A 21,766-nucleotide genomic window follows, 5' to 3' on the forward strand; every position below is an offset into this window, starting at 1 on the left:
TTAAAGGGGCCAGCCAGTGTATAAACAATAGTTTTCTTTACTCGGCCCTGCACCACTAACAATCACCGACAATAGGCATTCCAGAATATTGCTTTATTTAGTGAGCTCAGATGGGGTTTTTGAGATATATTGTAACACTGCTTGCTGGATTACCACTTTGCAGTTGTCTTAATTTGACTTTTCATTTTTCGCTCCTTCTCAAATTAAGAAACATATCTGATCCCCCCTGAAACCCTTGTTGCATCAGTTACTCACTCAGTCACTCACAAACTCTTTCAAACACTCACTTACTAACTTTGACATAGAAAGGCCCTCACTCTCTCACTCTCTCACACATGCACACAGTCAACTTTTCATCAATGCAAACACCCACTACTCTCTTCAACATCCACTCTCCTACCTACCAATTCATCTTCATTTAGGGCCACATGTCCGAAGGATTTAGCATGTTGCAAACAGCGAATCGGGCTGTCTGCGAACTGCAAAATGCACTTCCCCATGTACAAACCCAGTTTTGCGATTCGGTAAACTTTTTAACGAATCGCAAAACGGGTTTGCGATTCGCAATTAGGAAGGGGTGTTCCCTTCCTAACTGCAACTCGCAGTCCCATGTATGATTGTTTTGTGACAGCAAATGCGGTCGCGAAACCATAGCAGTTTGGTGCTAACCCATTCGCAAATGGGAAGTGACTTTGTGAATGTCACTGAAAACATTTTTTCAGAGCAGGCAGTGGTCCGTTTCATTTTTTGTTTTTGTAATGCATCTCGTTTTCCTTTAAGGAAAACGGGCTGCATTTTTAAAAAAAAACTGCTTTACTTAAAAGCAGTCACAGACATGGTGGTCTGCTATCTCCAGCATGCTACCATCCCTGTGAGGGCCGCCATTCCCAAGCGCCATTCCCAAGGGGGTCGCAAATTGCGATCTAGCTCATGAATAATCATGAGGTGGGCATTTGCAAACCCCTTGCGAATCGCTAATAGGGTTAACGACACTATACTACATTTGGATTTGCGACTCGCAATTTGTGAGTCGCAAATCCAAACTTTGGTACATGTAGCCCTTAGTCACTTACCCCTCATTCACTTAGACATACGTCTGCTCATCAACACATAAACAACCCATTAATCATTAACTTATCCACCCAATTATCTATTGATTCTTCAACGTATTCACTTATCTATATTGACTGAAAAAAAACAAAGGTTAAAAAAACGTTATAGCTAGGTGAATATGTCAGTGACAACATCAATGTTTTGAACTCAAATAAAAAACACAGAAATTCATCAGTTTGTGTTTGCAGAGCTAAATATAAGTTCCACCCCCACCATGCAATACTTATGACCTCACATAGATCACTCATGACATTTTCTATGACATTATTTATGACATCACTAATGTCATCTCAAATGACATCATTGATATCATCACTTATGACATCATACAATGAGTATGTTAGTTTGTTTTATAGTTTACATAGTGGTGGGTAGCTATCATATTACTTTTCTACATAATTTTTCACAGCCTGTGTGAAGCTAATGGGTGTAATACACAAAGACAATGGGAGTCATCATGACTTCGGCGGACGGGAAAGCCCGTCCGCCGAAGTTCCGAAGGGGAGGTTGCCACCAGTGCAGCCAGGCTCCCCGCTGGCCCCATTACAAGTTTTCTGCTCGGTTTCTGCCTGCTGGCCCAGTGGGAAATGCCCTACGGCATTGTTGCCGGCTTGTAATAGAGTCAGCGGTAATGCTGTAGTGCGTAGGGTGTACCAGCATCCATCGCAAAGTTCACTGTCTGCAAAGGAGACAGAGAACCTTGCGACCGGGCTGGCTAGGGGGATTAGGACCGCCAGCGCCCCCAGACCCTCCTGTGGAGGAAAACTGGTGGTGCTGGTGGTCTGACCACGGCGCTACTGCCGCGGTCATAATGTGGCATTCGGACCACCACCGTGACCCTGGCAGTCTTAAGACCACCAGGGTCGTAATGACGGCCAATGTGGTATTCACTAAACACCCTCACATGTGCATTTGTTTTATTTAGCTGTTATGATGAAATGTTGGTGGAGATATGTGTGTGTACACAACATACATCTGTATTCTACTTATTACTAACAATCACGCTGTCTTAAACTGTTTGCTTTAATCATGCACCATGGACTCTTTCTACTAACGTCAATATTTTTTAAACATACTATTCTCTGTGTTAATTCCTTTCCATAAGCACCATTATGACAAAGCATTACTATCCAACTACGAATAACACCCCTGTACTACTGCTCTGTACATACTTAACATATAATACTCTCAAATTGTGAAAAAAACCTTCTCTTTTATGTATAGACGAACACAAGCATATTTGCCTTATTGTAAAATAATGTTATAGTTATGCTCTCTTTTCTTCATAGCACTTTTCCAATACCTTTTATAAACGTCCACTTTATTTTTGAATATTTTCTTTTACACATAAAGCAATGCAGAATAATTTATATTGCAAAATTCATACAATGCCCTATAAGACAAATCTGTCTATATAACATTGTAGCAGTTGGTAACGAAAAAACAATTGCTAGACAAACCTATCATCTTTTTCATTTTCACTGAATGATACATCAGTTATTATTTTTATGCTTGTTTTGCTCAGTTGCTGTTTTACAAAATAACAGCACCGCTCATGGTCCGCGTGTGGTTAAAGGAATCACTTAGCAGATTTATGTAATTCTCCAAATTCCATAACAACATAATTGTTCGAGATGTATTCTTGTATGCAAACATTTTTATGGTAAAGTGTGAAATCTTAGCAGGAGGGTTAGGGGTTGGGCTTGCTCCTCAACTGGCACTGTATTGCTTGCTTCCACTACACTTTTCAGCACAAACAAAGGCTGTTTAACATGGCACTGTGCACCCAGCTCGGGTCCCGTCTCCTGCTTTCCGACAATGGCATTTAATTTCCAAGCTATTTCATTCAATGATTTGGGATAGCACATTTTCATTATCCATGTTTCATAAACAATACAAAACTCATTCAGTTGCTGGTAAACATTCTCACTTGTGCTGGTTGGATTGGTGGACAAATGGAACTTAAGTGTCTCATATGGAATATTGTACAGTGTATGCCTTTTATATTCATCCCTTCCAATGTAAATTTATTCTTCTAACATATTTTCATAACACTGTAGAGGTTGGATCTACTAACGTGGTGTGTCCCACAAAGGTGTCCTACCTTTAACTCCATATTGGTGAGGGTACACATGTTATTCAATTATAAGATTTTCTTCTAAACCAGCTGAGAGCAACACACAAAGTTGTCCGCTAACTGCCAAATACTTTCTACTTGTGTTTCTGAAAGCTTATTTAATGGTGTGTGTGGTAGATCAATGTAACGATATAAAACATTACAGACAGTGGTATATACAGATATTACAGCCACTTCAGTACACATCTGGACCCGTGGATACTCTGCCAGGAAGAAAGACTGCAGTGCTGCTGAAGACTGCTACTCTGCTGGACTGCTACTCTGAATTAGCTGCTGCCTTGCTGTGCTGACCTGATGCTTGCTGCCATCTTCCCTTGGGAGGAAGAATTGGACCTGAAACCTCCATCTTGAACCCAGGACCCCAGAGAGAATCAAAGGGCTAGCCTGCTGGCCTCCTAATCTGAGCCTCAAGGACATAACAGGCTCCCACATCTCTGGACCCATCTTCAATAGGTTCCCGACCCACAAGTGTGGCCTCTCAGGTCCTGGGCCCGGGGTGTTGCTCTTGAACTCTTTAATTCAAGCTTTTAGGCTCTTTGTGACGGTGAACAGGCCTGTTGACACTGGAACTGGACAGCTTGCGCAGAAAATTAGCACAAGCCACCGCAAGTCCATCTCTTCTCACAGAAAGTATTGTCGGCCTGTGTGGATCCCAAATGCGAGGCTCCAGCCCACCCATCCATGACCCCCGGCCTACTCCTTGCACCACGCCGACCATCACCAGCAATGCTTTCCTTGCTTCCGACAAATTACTTCCCTGTGAAAGTGACTCTTGGTACAAAATTGAGAAGGTAAAATTTCAGTTGGACTATTCTAGGACTGTATCCAACCTGAGCTCCTTTATGGTTGGCTTCAACTTTTGACTTTAACCTGATCCAGAGCGACCAGTTTTGCCCAGTTGGCGCTTTATGCATTTAGGTGCAATTTTTCAGTTTACTTTTAAAAATCCATAACTCCGGTTCTACTGATTGGATTTTTGGTGTTTTGTGGTAACTTTATTTATTAAATTTGACTCTATGGTTCTAACCTGGGGTGGGATCTTTTGATGTATTTCACAAAGACTGCCCCTTGCCTCTAAGTTAAGCCTGAGTGCTCTTTGCCAAGCTACTAGGGTGTTGAGCATAAGTTAATTTGGGTTTACTTGTGCCATACCGTGACTGAGATTGTGATTGCTGCTTGATCAGGACTTATGCCCCAGTCAACCAGTTACCCAATTTTTAACACTCACTCTCACTCTTTTTTCTTTGTCCCACTGACCCACTGTCTTTGAATATCTTATCACTACCTCTTTCTTTCCCTTACCTTGCTCTCTTACTCTCTCTCTCACTTGCAGTCTCTCTCTGTCCTGCTCTCTCATTCTCTCTCTCTCTCTCTCTCTCTCTTTCTCTCTCATGCTCTCTACTGCTCTGTTTCTCTCTGTCCCTCTCTTTTGCTCTTTACTCCTATCTCCCTCTCTCTTTCTCTCTCTATGTCTGTGTGTGTTTATGTATATATGTCGTAAATATGCAGATGCACAGAGAGTATTATACTACTTATTATCATTGTTAACTGTGTGAAAGGGATATTACTCGCAAGAGACAAATCCTCAATACATGTCCCCACATACCAAAAGTAATTGCTAATAACTGTGTCTTACACTGTGCTGCTGCATACAGTATATATCACGTTGGTGGCAATAGCACCAGTGTAGGTATTCAGGCTGAGTTTCTATAGAAAATACATTTTTGTTTTCCTAATGATTTTGGCACATTTGTTGAATCTGCAAAAAACCTTCCAAAACAAAAGTAAAGTACGTCCACTTTCAGTTCTTCATGACAAGTGGCGTAAGGATTCTTCAAGCACATCCAAGAAAAATGGGGTGTGGGCCAAAAATGACATTTCCCTTTTAAAAATCAAAAGGATTCTTTCCTCTTCAATATTAGTCCTGGCCCCTTGATGTAATTTTGCTCAGCTGTTTTGTCTTTATAATCCTGGCTGCCTAATATAAACAAATTGATGTCTAGAGATTTTCATTTTTCATTTGTGTTTTTGGATCATTAGAGTGGTAATTTAGTTTGGGTAGACATTGCTGAGTGTGTGTCTCACTCCCCCCTCCTGAATAGATTACAAATGGTACAAAACTCAGCGGCAAGACTCATTTTTGACCTCCCCAGACAGACTCACCTCACACCGCTCCTCAAAAAGCTACACTGGCTCCTGATCCAGAAGAGGGGCCAGTTCCAGATGTTGACCCATGCCTACAAAGCCCTGCATAACAAAGGACCAGGAGACATCAACAAATGCATGACCTTCCACCAACCGACCAGACACCTAAGATCCGCCTCCCTCTCCCTTGGACATACCAAGGAACCACTGAGGCAAAAGCGGAGGACAGTCCTTCTCACACATGATGGCCAAAGCTTGGGACGACATGTCCCTGCTCCTCAGGCCCACCTCATCACTCCAGCAATTCAGGAAAGGACTCAAGACCTGGCTGTTCACATGAACAGATCACCACAAAGCAGTCAGCAATGCCAGCTCTGTGAGACCCACCGGCTGATTTGCTGTGCATTATAAATCCTTGATTGAAAAACAGTACCAACTTCTCTACAAAGTCAATATGTGTACATGGCCCATGTTGCTAACTCCGCTATGAGTATCGTGGTAATAGTTGTATAAATCAATGCATGCATGTATGCCAACACTCGGGTGAGCAATGGATTATGGCATAATTAAGCTGCTAGCATTGAGTGGTGGGCAGGTGTTTGATTTGAGAACCTTATCACAAAGGGACACTAGAATATACTGCACCATACTGGAGAGTGAGTATACCATGAATACAAGATGACTTGGAAGTGTAATGGCCCAGAATTTATAACGTGTCAACCAGTGACGATGCGCTGTTTTAATATATCATTATTTTCCATCATGATGTACATTTTACACTCACTATCAGTGTGTGATTACAGAGGGGGCGATCCCCCACACTGAACCATGAAGCTAGTAGTTTAATATGATTTGGGTAAATGTATATCTTTATACCCCAAACTGATCACCAATATATGGTAATACTAGCACCATATGCGAGGAGGCTTAGTTTAGAAATTATTGAGTGTATATTTAGGCACTTTCAATAGGGGCAGCATCGACTTTTATTTGTATTCACTTAGTGGTGCTGATTTTATTATAATAGCATAAATTTGAGATTTATGGATCTAGCATAATAAGGTAATTCCTGACAGCCCACATACTAGTTGTAAAGGGGTTAGGGTTGGGTCAACAGCACTATCGATCGTGATGCTTGTTTTTTTGTTATTCCCATGGATCTATGCCCTAGTAGACGATGGACCGGTAGGAAATGAATTTCCTTTTTCACATAGGATGAATGAATATCACGGCTAGGGAGTCCTATTACCTGGATGAATACCTTTGACCTTTTGGGCTTTCATATAGATGGAAACATGTTGTGAGTTTATGGATTCTAGATAGTGAGATGAGTCTTTGGATTTCATAAGTTGACCAGACCTTGTGTTTTTAATTATTACCATAGGCACTTGTTAATAAAGGAATTTCCTTGGGTATACCTCTAGGTATTCTTAACCTTTCTGACCTGAACAGGACTATTGTATTTGTCCTGAAAGAAGATATATGTTAACTCCCAGGTCCCTAGGCCCTGGTCAAGTTCGCTGAGGTCGCCTTGTTCCTACTCCACTGTGGGAAGTCACTGAGGATGAAGAATGCCATGATATGTTGTGGGAGAGACGACCCTTCTAATATCTTTATATGACTCTACCGAACGCCTTCTTAAATGTGAAAAGATAGCAGTGATTAGAAATTGCATTTCTCAAGTATCCTGCAGGTTGATTGATTAGACAGAAGGAGGACACACTTGAGAACATACCTCCTTTCTCGCCTGCGGTATTGACATAAAGGGGTTAACCCTCAAAAACAATTAGAGATAGCTGGACAGTTGGTCCTCCTGTACCATCTTAGTACAGTACAAGGCTAACGCAGGGGATCCAGAATACAAAAAATACTTTAACCTGATTGGCTGAGGGACATTTTTCTCCCATCATCCAATTTGGTACTCGGGCACCAAAGTTATTGGCAAACCAAAAAAGTAAATTGCCTATTGAAACGTGGTGTAAAACATATATAAAACCCCTTCTCCCCTTTTTTTCCACTCTGTCTCTCACACGTTTAACACAAGCAGGTGTGCACCCACACTGCTGATTGGCCTCTTTTTGTTGGCTTTTCTTTGTGTTTTTCCCCACTAGACTTTCTCAAACGCTTGTACAAAACCCCTTTTAAAATTGTGTTGTTTACTAAGCAGGTGCTACTGACATGAGCAGGGGAGGGTTCCCGTGGCCTGCAGACAGAGCTGGCAGGTCTAACTGCTCGCGCCACCGCTGGGCCTCTGTGCCACTTCCGGCATGAAAGTGTTAATGTTCTGTGACCTGCGGTCCCCTCTCTCATCAAGTGTGCACGGACTTAATGATGAGCTGCGGCGGCGTGCAGGCCCAGCACAGCCGGCGCGCCTCCTGCACATCAATTATGAACGACAAGTTGGGAAAAACTTCCCAGGAAAAATGTTGCCAAGTCTGTACAGCTGGAATGAATTCCTTTACAAAGTGGCCTCTTGCATCTCCTAGGGCTGCCAGTAAAGTGCAGCACTGACTGTTTCTGGCACAACACAGGCAAGTGCTTGAAACATGTCTGTAGCCGGCCATGGAGCTATTGGCATAACACAGGTGGCATCTATCCAAGCGGGGCCGCTTGAGCCCTTGTTGTTATCAAACTCGGTTATTCTAAAGGAAGAAAACGATAATGATAATATAACAACAGTAACAATAATATTTATACTAGTAGTAGCGGGAGTAGTAATAATATTAATAATAATAGCATCACCCTCCATTTCATACGTAGCAGAGTGACGATTTTGCATACAAAAACCAGGAAGCAGATACCCCTAATTTAAATCACTAATGAAAATAAAATGTGTTGATGTGAAATCTAGACAAGTGGTTCCCGACCTGCGGTCGGGGGACCCCTGCGGGTCCCCTAAGCCTCCTCAGGGGGTCCCTGACTGCTTAGAAAATTAAATAATATTAACAGATAATTAAAGTGTATATAAATAAACTGGCTAAATGTACAAGTGAAAATTTTAGAACGTCCTTTAAATGTCAAGGAATTTGAAATAAAAAGATAAAAAATGAGGTAAAAATTAAATTAATATCCCCAGATTGATTTGTGGGAGACGTGTAGGTGCATCAAACAGAATATAGTATGGACAATGTGTTGCTTCAATTGAATTTAGAAAAGCTCTAACCTTCCTATTAATATGTATTTATGTATTTTTTAATTTATAGACGTTTGTGTATGTGTTTGATGAATGCTTGTTTTTGGGTATTGTTTTGCGTTTCAAATCATTGACAATGTTTAGGCCGGGTCCCTGGCTTCCAGTAATGAATCAGTGGGGGGTCTCTGACTCCAATAATGTTTCAGTGGGGGTCCTCGGGTTGCAGTAATGATAAAGTGGGGGTCCACAGAAGTAAAAAGCTTGGGAACCGCTAATCTAGACCTCTAGTAATGTTCTATTTTCTTACAATCAAAATTGTCACAATAGCAACCTTCTTCTTACTTAGCTTTCTTCCAAGTCGAATATCTATACTCTCCCAGCTTTCTTTCATGAATAAACAAAGCTCCCATTCAATTCCTACCCTTTGTTAGTTCAGACATTTTCTCACAACTTTTGCAAATCCTCCCTCCTACCACATGCAGGCAAGGCCTTCACATAAGCAAATTTAAACTTGACAGCTAATTAATTCATCAGAAGCCTTACACATTGTATCTACTGCCTGGGATTGTAAATGCAGTAACTGTACTTTTTCCTGCAGTCTGCCAATGAATATGCTTTTCTAATGACCTAAATACTACTGTCCAATAATTATATTCGTTTTACCTATGTTATATAAAACTAACAGAGACACATCTTATAATGATAACTTAGAGTTCTAATGACACCACTAGCCATTTGGTTTCTGTCTTATTTGATGTTATACAGACCTGCTGTACAGCAAAGTCCACAGAATATTTAGTGCATGTATAAATAATAAATGGTATTAATAAACAAGTCAATAGTACAAGTGTTTACCTATTCATTATTCAGCGGGGTAAATGTTAATTAGGCCCTTCTATCATTTGAAATTATAACCCACCAAAAGGTTATCATTCAGGTAGAATGATACTCATTGTAAATATTGTTATTGTAAGTGGTAATATAAATCTATGGAATCAAATGGAGTAATTTCTGTTTCGGAACTTAGTAGACAAATATAAATATAAAAAATATAAATCTACAAAAAATGAATTGCTTTAAAAGGGAAAACAAAAATAGAAGTTGGATGAAGTAGAATTTGAAATTCTACTAAGAATTGCATTCAAATCTACACTAGGTCAAAGATATTCAAGTCAGCACATCTATTGCTAATACTTCATCTACATAGTACTGTGTATCCTAGGTCTGAGCAGAGCACTTTCATGTCATGCTTTCTGCAGGACACGTATAAAGAGGAGAATGTCTCAAAGAATTGTTTTTGTGCAGGAAGGTGTCACTTCCAGCACAAATACAATACTGTTGGTAACACAGGCACCCTTGTACCATGGCGTAAGGGTTTCTGTGTTGATGTAAGGTAGCACCCAGTGCACCAGCGCAGGGAGAGAGAGCAGGAATGCATCACATCTTAGCAGATATGTCACATTCTTCCTCTTTCATCATGTCCCAGATCAGCAAGTCGTCGTGCTACATTATGTTCATCTGGGCCAGTGTCAAGCAATACAGAGAGAAGTCAGGGAGGGATACAAACTTATTTGCTAATGTCCATTTGATAGTTTTGAGCCATTAGTGTCAACTGAAGCAGTCACAAGCAGCAGCTGGAATGCTAGTAGCCACAGCAGCAACACGAACAGCATCAACAGCCAGAGCAATAGGACCACCAAGGTGAGGAGCAGAAGCTCCACGGGCAGAAGGAAAGGAAATGGCAGCATTCCCTGGCACCCGACTTATGGAAATCTTGGAACTGTATGGAAGGTCTTCACAGGACTACTTAATCTGCTGTCATATAATCACCAAGTAACAATAACAATTTTATAGCTCATTCTACCACTGCAATTACTGGCAAGAAATTTCTATTGTAAAGTACCAATTTTGAAGAGTGCCTTTCCAAAATGGATTAACCTGCAGAAATTATTCACTTGGCACATCAGACCTTAACATCCACTGTGAAGACACCACACCATAACCTCAGAATTGTATATCACCTGTCCTGACAAATAACACCACGACAGCAGCAAGCAAAAAAGGAAAATTACACTTAGAATCATATATTTGCTTGTTGAACTGGCAACCGTAATGTCCACCACAATCCAACGTTACCTAGCATGGCACCTAACGTACTGAGCAGTGGCATATGGGCATCATCACCAGTTAGATCTGTGGCTTTCCTTGGCATATCTGTGCTGTCTTGGTTATTTGCAGGCGGCTTCCTGGAAGCACAGATTCAACAATATGACTACAGTGAGTGAATGAATGAATGAGTGGATGAAATACAATTTCTAAAGCATGCAGCTACCACCAGCGCATCCCGGCGCTACAGATTTGTGCCTGACAACAAGTGAACTTCAACCTACAAATTCAGATGGAAATGCCACATTTTAATTATTTCACTCAAATAGGTTATGATAAGTAACACAGTGAAGGGGATGGGGTGCACAGATGGCAGCCAGATAATTCAGATATGAATAGGCTGTTGCCCCAGTCCCATTCAGCTTAATCCTAATGATCTTTAGCAGCTGGAGAGATCCAGGCAGCTAGGTCTCTTCTGCGCTGGAAGTCGATGTAGGGAGGCAAGAGAAGGGGTGACCGAGTTCTGCTTGGCAGTGTCTAGAATCGGTCCCAAAACAGCAGCATTCTGGACAACCTAAAGATGTTTCAGGATGTACCAATGTAAAGCTTGCTAGAGGGAGTTGTCATAGTCCAGCCTTTATGAGATAAGGGCTTGTATGACAGTTTTACACACAGATAAAGTTAATAGTGGAAATATTTTATGGAGAGGATTCAGCATGTCAAAGAATATGTCCATCACATTGCTAATTTGACTATAGGTGTGTGAAATTCCCATAATTTGCTTTCAAGTAATTATGCAAAATATCAACCAAATTACGCAAAATTACCTATAATTACAGGAAATGCAACTCCGTCAGTTTGCACTATACTTTGGGAGAAAATGTGTCCTTGCATACATTTTTGGTACAGGTTGCATTTAAACAAAATCACCTCGAGCAACAGCTACTTGCATTCTGTTGTTTTTGTACATTTACGTTAAAAAAATAATTCATCTTTGTGTTCCCCACATTGCCTTTAATCGACCCAACTCACTATGTGTCATCTGCATAAGATATGAGATTGAAGTCAAAAGGTCTAACCACTGCCATCAAATGAAATACACAGTTCTTAAAAAGCGTACGGATGACGGTGGAGCTCTGTGGTCCAGCTGAAGAAAATGTCTAAGTATGAGATGTATGTTCTCTACTGGCCAGGAATGTTTTATCTATTTTCAGGCTTTCCTACCTGTCTCATATCCATGTCCAGAAGTCAGGCTAATAAGACGACGTGGGCAACTGTGTTGCATACCACCAACAAATCTATGTCCAGAAGCTGAGCCAATAAGACAACGTGGGCAACTGTGTTGCATACCGCCAACAAATCTATGTCCAGAAGCCGAGCCAGTAAGACAACGTTGGCAACTGTGTTGCACGCTGCCGACAAATCTGAAAGGACAAGCGCAGCAAACCTCTTTGGTCCAAGATCATTCTTAGGTCATCAGATACTGCTAATGGTGCCGACTCTGCTGATGATCCAGTCTGAAACCACATTGTGAAGAGTTGAGTATAAGGTTAAGTTCAATGAACTGTGCTTGCTGAGAGTTTACGTCTTTTTCAATGACTTTAGCAGGTAATGGACACAGAGAGATTGGTCTAAAGTCAAGCAGATTTGAGGTGTGTACAGAAGGATTCTTAAGCAGTGGTGTTATAATTGCTGTCTTCCAAGCTAGAGGAATTTCAGCTACTGTGAAGCATTGGCTGTAAGCATCAGTAAGTACAGTCTAGACACTGCCTAATGTTAGTATTATTATGTAGGGGGACATGGATAGGTAGGAGACCCTGCCTTCATGCCTGGAGTAAGTTAGAATCATGAGGCTGAGACAGGGAGCCTCGTTCTAAAAGAGAGTATTCGGAAGTAGTGTGGCACCCTTCCAGCGTTTAGTATCTAGCCTGGTATGCCCTTAAAATAGATTGCAAACTGATCACAGGGTTTGTGAGAGCGAGAAACAGACAAATTGCAAACTTCAGGATTTTAAAATTGCTTCACAATGGAGAAGAGCGCATGTTATTTGATTTTAGAGTTAACAATAAGCAATGAGTATAACTAGCTCTGGCATTTGTGGTCCATCCAAAAGTATCAGAATACCTTAGATGCCTTAAAAATATCGTGTTCAACAAGAAGTAAGTTAACATTCCACCGCAAAGTGTGAGGGTCTTCGACCAAAGCCATTCCACAGCCAGAAGGTTCTTCTGGGTCACTGCTTTAAGAACCATGGAACCCAGAACATAACACAAATTGGGTCCATCCAAGCCAACTTTGACTAGAATACAATATTCCCAAAGAGCCAGAGTGCTGTAATATCTTCACCACTGAAGACGTCCTAATGCAGATTTGGGTAGAAATAGGTTTATTCAAGACAACTCCCCGGTGCTGTTATTAAGATAATGACCCTTATTTATGCTCATATGAAATGGAAATCTATTTGGCGGCTGCAACATTGTGCACAGGAAATCAGCAGTTTACTATCTCAGGGCAAATGGTTAAGCTTCTACGGATGACTCTGGTATGTTACAAGAGAAAGATTTGTTCCAGTGTTTCAGATAAAGAATTCAGTAATTTGGGCAGGTGGAGGGCTTTGTTCACGATCTCCAGAAATGGCAGATAACTGCTAATCAACCAACTGATGTGGGACAACCTAGTAATCAAGAGGCCACAAAAAAAACATTGAACCTATAGTTCAGTCGAGGAGTGACCCACTCCCCAGCTAAGAAAAGGTAGGACCTCTGTGGGAAGCACTAGAATGAGCATCATCTTGCACTATTAAACGAAGGGAACTTTTTCACAAACAGTACCACTTGTGCATCCCTTGTCCGATTCTAGTCCAGAAGATGTTCCACCACAAATGAAGGCAGCTTCCCACATCTACTCCCTCACTCAGGTAGGGTAACCGTGGGCCCGAATTAATACCTATTGTGTTTCTATAATAGACCTCTAATAGCTGGTTTCTTGAAAACAGAAATTACCAAGGACAACCGCAAGGTCATAGCCAGAAACAATCATAAGGCTCTAAATCATGCAAATCCAGATTGAAAAATGCATGTATGCAGAAAACAGACCGCACAGGGAGCTACAACTTATCTCTAATATTAATATCCGTATAACACGAATCTAAAATAAATTGCACATCCTTGTTTGGAGCGAGTGAGGGGGTAGCGGGGGCTGGAGGAGGAGTGGTGCACAACATTCTAAACATCAGCCATGAGGGAGGAGCTCTGAAGGAATATGACCATATGTCAAGGGTTTGTCAAGATTTAGGCAATGAGAGGAGGCAGCTGTGGGAGTGCAGGTAAGGGCCATTCTGGGATAGAAGATCCTAGACTGGGTCTTCTGAAGTTGATCCGTAGGGACACGCAAATTACATTCGTTCCACTGTAAGAAGGTAGGGTATTCAGCGTTTCTGCTTCTACTTTTCACATAGGAAGGATCTTCTGAGCTCCAGCTAGAGTTGAACATCCATGCTCTAATTAGGAGAAACAAAGAACGGACAAGTGCTCTGGCACCAAGCACGTGCTGTGCTCAAGAACAGACAGTAGGTGGCACTGCAGCGAGGGGGTCATGCAGTTTTTGCATCCTGTGACAAAAAGGCTAAAAAGGAAATATTGCCCTGTGTTGCTGCAGTGCACTATGTATATAGTTTAGATGGCATTAGTCTGGGTTTGTGCAGTGTGTTAGACAGATATTAACATGTACATTGGCACTGAACCTTGTATGTACATGTTGATGGTATACAAAATGGATAATCTCATCAACATCTTCGGAGCCTGCAGTTTCAGACCCTCCTTCAATTCCCTTCAGGCCTGCAGGATTAGTAGTAGACTTCAGTATTTCCTCCCTCATGTCAGTGCTTGGAGAGATCATGCACATGGTGATCCAGTAGGTGAAGGTGTGGCGTTACCCTTGTCAGGGAAGTTTCTCCATATTTTGCTCTGCACTTTTGCAGGTGTGAAGAAGGGGCTCTGTAAGCCTAGCCCCCATCTTTACAACCTTATCTGCTAGAACTTCAGACTTTCTCTGCGTAAATGTACGCAGTCTAACGGAGGACATTTTAGCAAGATGTTGAGTTCTGTAGGTCCGGGTGGCTGGCAGTTGTTGGGGATGGTAATGGATTAAAAAAATCCTTAATGGTAACAAAAGCAAGGCTAAAATGGCGGCCTGGTGCCTGTGGAAGCCTCAAGCAGGGTTTGGGCAGGACTGAAACATAAGGGGTACATATGCTCCTGTCAACAGTCTCTGGTGTGACCATGGATCCTTTGATGATTTTATGATAGATTTCTGTTAAAAGACATTTTTTACAAATCCAGTAAAAGTGAGTGGTACAATTCTGCTGTTGTTATTACCTTGTATGATGTTATGGTTCTGAATATAGCCCACTCGTAAACTGGCCCAGTTTTTCTTAAACTCCTGGGACCAGACAACAACATATACCAGCCTGTATTGGGCACAGTATTACTCCGTGATAGTGGAGATATTAATGTGTGGCATTTCTGTAACTAATTTTTAATCAAGTTGTAATGTTTCCTATGATGAGAAAACGTTTACTCCTATTGAATACAACCAAGCTGGACGACTTCTCTAATATATTTTGCCACAATTTATATTCAGAATAGCTTTGGCAAGTAAAAGACCACCAAATGCTTTCTGTCAACTACATCTTTAACAGAGTAACTTCGTTAGTATTAAATTGGGGTGTGTGACATAAATTTACATAAACAGCATCCTTTCCACGCATACTCAGAAAAGCGAAAAACCTTGGAAATTTAGCAAAGTACAAAAGTTTTCTATAAGTCTTTGAGATTGTTGCAAGATAAAAACACTGTACCAGCTTTTTGCTGCAGCACTGACTGTCTAGACCTGTCATGTGATGTGCCTGCTACCTGAGCAGGCAGAGACCGATGCTAAAGAAATTCTAGAGGGACCTAACATTACCACTTACGCTTAATTTCTTGTGTCCTCCCCTGCGAAGAGGTAAGCAAACATGGCTACCAAGGGCCTGTTCATTGGACAGCCTGGTAGAAAAGTAAAATGTGGACCAACGAAAACACAAAAATAGCTGTTGAAATAATGTCCCAAATCATTGTTTCAAAAATTTTGACAGTGTGAGAAATGAGCCAATTTAGCAATGCCCTGTCCAAATAGCCGGGGATGGAGGCATCCTGACCGGTCTTCACAGACCCTGTCACTCAGGCTCACTAAACCAGCAGTGAGGATCTGCCAGCACGCTATGGAGGATGTAATGGAATCTCTGCCCTGAATGATGCTAGTGGGATGCTGATGCCTATTGATTAATGGGCATGATATTAGATATTTAGAGGGAAACCTGATTTGTTAAAGAAAGCCCGAGACTGGAAAAGGCTGTCCTAGTGACATGGAGCAATCTTCTATCTTCTCCTTATATCATCTTTTATTTTTTTAATGGCCTCTTTTCTATTCGTAAGCAATACAACCACCAGTTCTGATCAATCTCTTTTCCAATTACTGCTTTAATAGGGCAGTTTCTCATTGGCCTCTCTCTGTGATTTGATTTAAGCATTGTATATTTCTATAGCGTTGCTCGTCCTTGGTACCCAATGTTGTCAGCGTTTTCTCGAATTGATTCATGCAGCTGGTCAATATTGTGCGGGGTTCGATCTGTGCATCACTCATTATTTCATAACCATAGATGGCGATATTATTCAAGAGTTTGTATTGACGAAGTAATGATAATGTATACATCTGGACCATGCATGTAACTAAGAGACAGATACGTTAACCATTTTACGGTCTCAGATCATGCGAATTGTAAAATCATAGGGACTGAGACTACAGGAATCTACTGGACAGGTTACTATGGGCCATATGTACGAACACTTTTTTCCCATAGACACAGAATGGGTAAAAACCTTTGCTACATCTGGCCCTAAATCCCCTTTGCAAATCGCAGAAGTCTTTTCCACTCACAAAAGTGCCTTTGTGAATCACTACAAATTGCAGATGGGAAGGGCCAGGAAATGGGCATCCCATCCTAAATGTTAATCACAGTGGGGTGTGACAATGTTCTGCAACCTCAATTCCATTTGCAAACCATTGAAACATTATTGCAACCCAAAGGATCTTGAAGATCACTGAATGTTCCCCTCATGTGTTCCGCAAGTCCCTTTAATGGATAAACAAGTTTTAGATTTGGGGAAACAAATGCATGGATCGGGGTCTGCTGCCCCTTAGAGGTCACTACTACTCCATTTTGGGCAATTCAGAGAGGGTGGTATGTTGAAAGTATAAAATGAATATCCCTTAGGCAGGCCATTTAGTTCTGAGTCGCGAACCAGTGGATGTGCAAATTGCACATCATGGTTTGGTACATTCGGCCTTATATTTTTTTACTAGTGCCTGCAAAGTGCTCTAATGTCAGTGACCCATTTCCGTGTTACGTAAAAGTTCAAACATAAAAAGAGAAAAAGCCATTCTGCTCCCCGTTCATTTCTTGGCTTTTCTAAGCGCGTGACTCCTCGGTCATTTCGGGCCAGGCCTGCGGCCCTTGCACCCAGTGGGTAAGGATATGATTGAATAATGTGTATTATCTGGAGCTATTTGAACAGGGCGGTCTAATGCTTCCAGTGCCTCCTTCTGGAGTGAGCTTTAATAGTCGTCCATGCCCCCCCCATGTTACGTGGTAATACTTTGCACTTATTTTTTTCTGAATTAATTGCAGACGTTTAGGAGGTGAGCTTACTTTCTTACAAGCTATAAAGCTCTGGGAGGAGAAGGAAACGTGAATACAGGCCTTCCGGGTGATTGCCCTTTAGATCCTGCTTTCATCCACTTTCGCTTCCTGAAGCATATTTTTAACTACAGACTCCAGACGACGTCCCACTGTAACGTTCAAGCACAATGCTCAGGTTCAGATTTCATGCAATGCAGTAGAAAGGGAAGTGGCTGGGCTGCTTTGCCTGAAAGGAAGAAAGCAGAACAGCGACATATTTACAAATATGGCTCAGCCCTGCTCTCTCCTAGCACTGGTGCTCTTGTGGCTACCTAGGGCCAGCGCACTCACCCTCTTGTCATGTCACAAGGGTGCCTGCGTTGTGGTCAAGATAGTATTTGTGGAGAAAGGGATACCTTGTGACACTAAGGCCAAGATTTATGACTAAGTGGCACAGCGCGGTGCTGTGCCAAAAATAGCAATGCCGCGCTGCACCACTTTTGAAACGCAGAGATGCGTGCGCTGTATTTACAGGAATATGGTGCACCCTTGCGTTTCCTCCTGTGCCGGCTCCGAATTAAGATGCCTGCGCCAACGCAGGCATCTTTGCACCATAGTGCAAGGGTGTCTGCACTGAAGGGATAGATTGGTTAAGTGTAGCAAGGTGTACCTTCCTGCACATAAACAATATATAATGGCAATTTGGCACTTGGTTGTGTGCTGCAAAATGCAGCACACATAGAAGTACCAAAGCGTCATTTTGGAATGGTTGTTTATGTGCAGGAAGGGACACCTTCCTGCACATAAACAATCATCCACTGCATTTTGCTTCTTCTATGTGTGCTGCAAAATGCAGCACACATAGAAAAAGCAAAAAATTAGGTGGAATAAAAGCATCCCTCCTCATTTCGCCATGCTAACACCATCCCTGGGAGGGCGTTAGTTTTTGGCACTGCCACAGATTTACCATTTCTCGTAAATCTGGGGCAGCGTCAAAAGCAATGGGTGTTGCAGTGGAACGCCCACTGCAGCACCCTTTGCACGCCCCTCTGACGCAGAAAACTGTATCGGAGGGGCCCATATTTAGAAGGAGGTAAACGCCACACAAAGTGGCATTCCACCTCCTTGTAAATGTGGAGCAGTGGTTAGCACCACCGGACTGTCGCAAAAGGTGACGCTCCGGTGGTGATAGGGCCTACTAAATCTAGCCCAAAAACTATCCTTTGAAGCTATTTTCTCTTTGAATGTGTGCTGGAGAATGCTGCAGACATACAAGAGGAAAAAAGAGGATAAATACAGATAGTTTTCGTCACTAAGCCTATTTTTACACGTCTTTGGATTAGAGGGTTGTATCCAAAAATGTTGGTGGATGCACGGGAAAACCCATGCTCCAACCATGTAATGCCTACCTGACGCAAGGTAACGCAAGGAAGTAGTATGTGCTACATTACCTTCCATTCTTTATTTTTACAAAGCAATACAAAGTCATGGTAACTGGGTTTTGCATGGTCTTGTAAATGCAAAACAGATTTTGTGTTGGGTTGCGCCAAAAAGTGTTGCGTCTCCGACACCAAATCTCAGAAAATCTGGTCTAGATTTTTATGAGTAGGCCCAGTGCTGGTTGGCCTTTCTGACGGTCTGGCACTGACAAATGGGCCAGCTTGGAAGGGTCAGTGTGTGGGACATATATTTTTGTTCCCTGGAGCCGTGAGTATTAAAAAAAACACATGAAGGGCAGGGAAACAGAAATTGCTGTACCTGGCGCGTCTAGTGGTTGCGCCATCCACACTGTCCTATCGGTAATAAAGGCAGCCTGTTTCTTGCAATTAAACATCTATAAATAAAATTCATAAATGCATTTTGCCGAAGGAAAGGGGCATTGGAATGTGCATGGCCTGGAGCATTATGTTTCCACCTCCCCCCTTTTAACTATCCTGCCTCACACCATTAGCATTCCACCCCTCCCTCCACTCTCCTCCATGCCTGATGCTATTTCTGTCCATCTTGCCAGCACTCCTCCTCTTCCAGCATCCCTCCTCAGTCTACTCTAAGCAAATATTCCTAGAAATGCATTTGGTTTTCACGCTAACTCATTATTATTAACTAACTGTGAATGTAATTCGAAATTAATGGACTCATTATAATAGTTTTTCAACATCCAACACAGAAGACATGGTAGTAAGTGAAACACAGAACCATGTTAGTGTGGCTTTAATGGGAAGACACTTAGAGAATTATTATTATATGATTGTGTACATTTTAAGTACATGAGAGGTTTCTGCAGACCTGCCCGCACACACATGATCCCACAGTGTGCCACACAATATTGGCTCTCTTCACTCCATCTGTATCACACGCTGGGAGATAACAAAAGTTGGAAACCCCTGTGCATTGTGGGATTGAGTCTCATGCTTGAGAGCTTGCCCTGTTGTTAGTGGGGTTTGTGCAAACTCCGCAGGACATTAGCAGCAGTCAAGAAGCTTTTGTTTTGGGAGTGCAGGAGGGAAGAGGGTCAGCAAATAACCCCGCCCCTCTCCATGCCTCCACTCCATCACGCCTCCTGCAAGCATGAGCTTATGGTCCGACCGCTGCACCCTTTCATGCCCCACCTCCTCTCACATGGTGGCATTTCTCTGAAACTTGGCAGGCCTGTGTCTGGTGTCAGACCCCAAACGGAGAGATTAAGACAGCGAATTTCAACAAACAGCGTTCAAAAAATGGCAGGGCTGCACGTGCGCGGTCTTATGTGCCTGCTTTGAAGGAACACGACTTTGTCTTCTTGGAACAGTGCCTCCCTCTGGCCCTTGTGTGTAGCTTCCTAATTAGTCTCTCAGGAGGGCTTGCGGGTCTGCCTATCAGGAATCAGCACCTGTATCAGACTGGGATAGAAAATAGGCCTGGACTTCAGGTTAAGGTGGTCCCCATTACAGAGTCTAATAGCCAAAAAAAAAGTGACCCACATTTGCAAAATGAGGCAGTTTTGCACTTGTATAGACATGCTTTATAGATGTTTTGCAAAGTATGGGAGACTACATGTATTTGTGCTTGCAGCAGTCAAGGTTTGTGGTAAGGTCATGGAAATCAACAGGAAACTGCCCACCAGACCATAGCACAGACCGATAACAGCAACAAAAACAGCCCATACACTGACCTGCCAAACTGGCTCTTCTGGCACTGCCAGCCCAATCTGGATGGAGACTGCCACGCTCAGAGTGACCCACCCAAACCACTGTAGGGTCTGGCCCAGGTCAAAAGGTCAACATAGCTTGTGTGTCAGCATGTTCAGCAGGTAGAGCAAGTTCCAGTGATGGCGACAGTGACTGCGAGACGTCTGGGGCATAATGAATGCATTAATTGCGTTCATGACGAACTCACTCAGTTTAGCTAAAGGGTGAATGGGGAATAAGGGTACGGAAGTGTAGGAGATGGCAGAAAAGAAAGTGGAGAGTCAAGGGTGGAGAGAAGCTAAGTGGATCAAGGAGCGAGCGGTGTGACCTATAGCCTATAATGCTGCACTAAAAGGTGAAAAGGGGCCAGTCTCAGAGTAAAGTAGGAGATATTGCTACTCAAAGGTGTCAACAGTGTGTAATACCGAAATGTATAAAGTGATCGGTGGAAAGCTTGAATTGATCTCAGCTGCTGGTAATCACTTTTAGCCACTTTTCACTCTATTGTTGTTTTTCTCTTTATTCTACTATAGATAAAGAGTAACTAGATGCAAATATGATACTCAGAGCAAAGGAGCAGTTGTGGCATGAATCACCACACGCTTGGGCATTCCAAAGAAACACATGCTCCACTTCCAGGGCTAATTGTCCCAACAAAATCCCAATAACCAACAAATGTGGCACATAATTTGGGTGAAGCACTATGTACATATCAATCCGAGGATTCTATAATCAGAGCAACATATACAAAAAAGCAAGAAAAGTAAATTGTGTGCAAAAGTCCAATTTGTTAGATATAAATAGAAACTTGCGTAGGAATCCAATTAGTTGGTCAAGATACTTCAGACAACTGTATAGCTATATTTAAAACTTGTTTTTTATTTCCATCTTGTCAAACTCCAAAAGGACATGCACAAAGCTAGTGCATTTCGTTCTACAAACAGGGGGCCTTCTTCAGGGCACAAAAAGGTATTCCAACATTATTCACGTGCATCCATACGTTTCTTTCATCAATTTGGTAACAGCATGAGTCCCATCTCATTTAAAAATCCAAGACCAAAGTAGTGATGGGATGTATAATACACACAGTCACTACTTAGGTCTTGGAGTGATGAAAAGATCATGTGAACTGCATTTTAGGGGATTTAATGGATTAACTGTCCAACTAACTCTTCAGCAACTATGGAACATTTTTTAGCCAAATCACTAATGGATGTTTGGACTTTTTGTTACAAAGGTTCAGACAA

This window comes from Pleurodeles waltl, chromosome 7 (assembly GCF_031143425.1).
Source record: "Pleurodeles waltl isolate 20211129_DDA chromosome 7, aPleWal1.hap1.20221129, whole genome shotgun sequence".
Lineage (NCBI taxonomy): Eukaryota > Metazoa > Chordata > Amphibia > Caudata > Salamandridae > Pleurodeles > Pleurodeles waltl.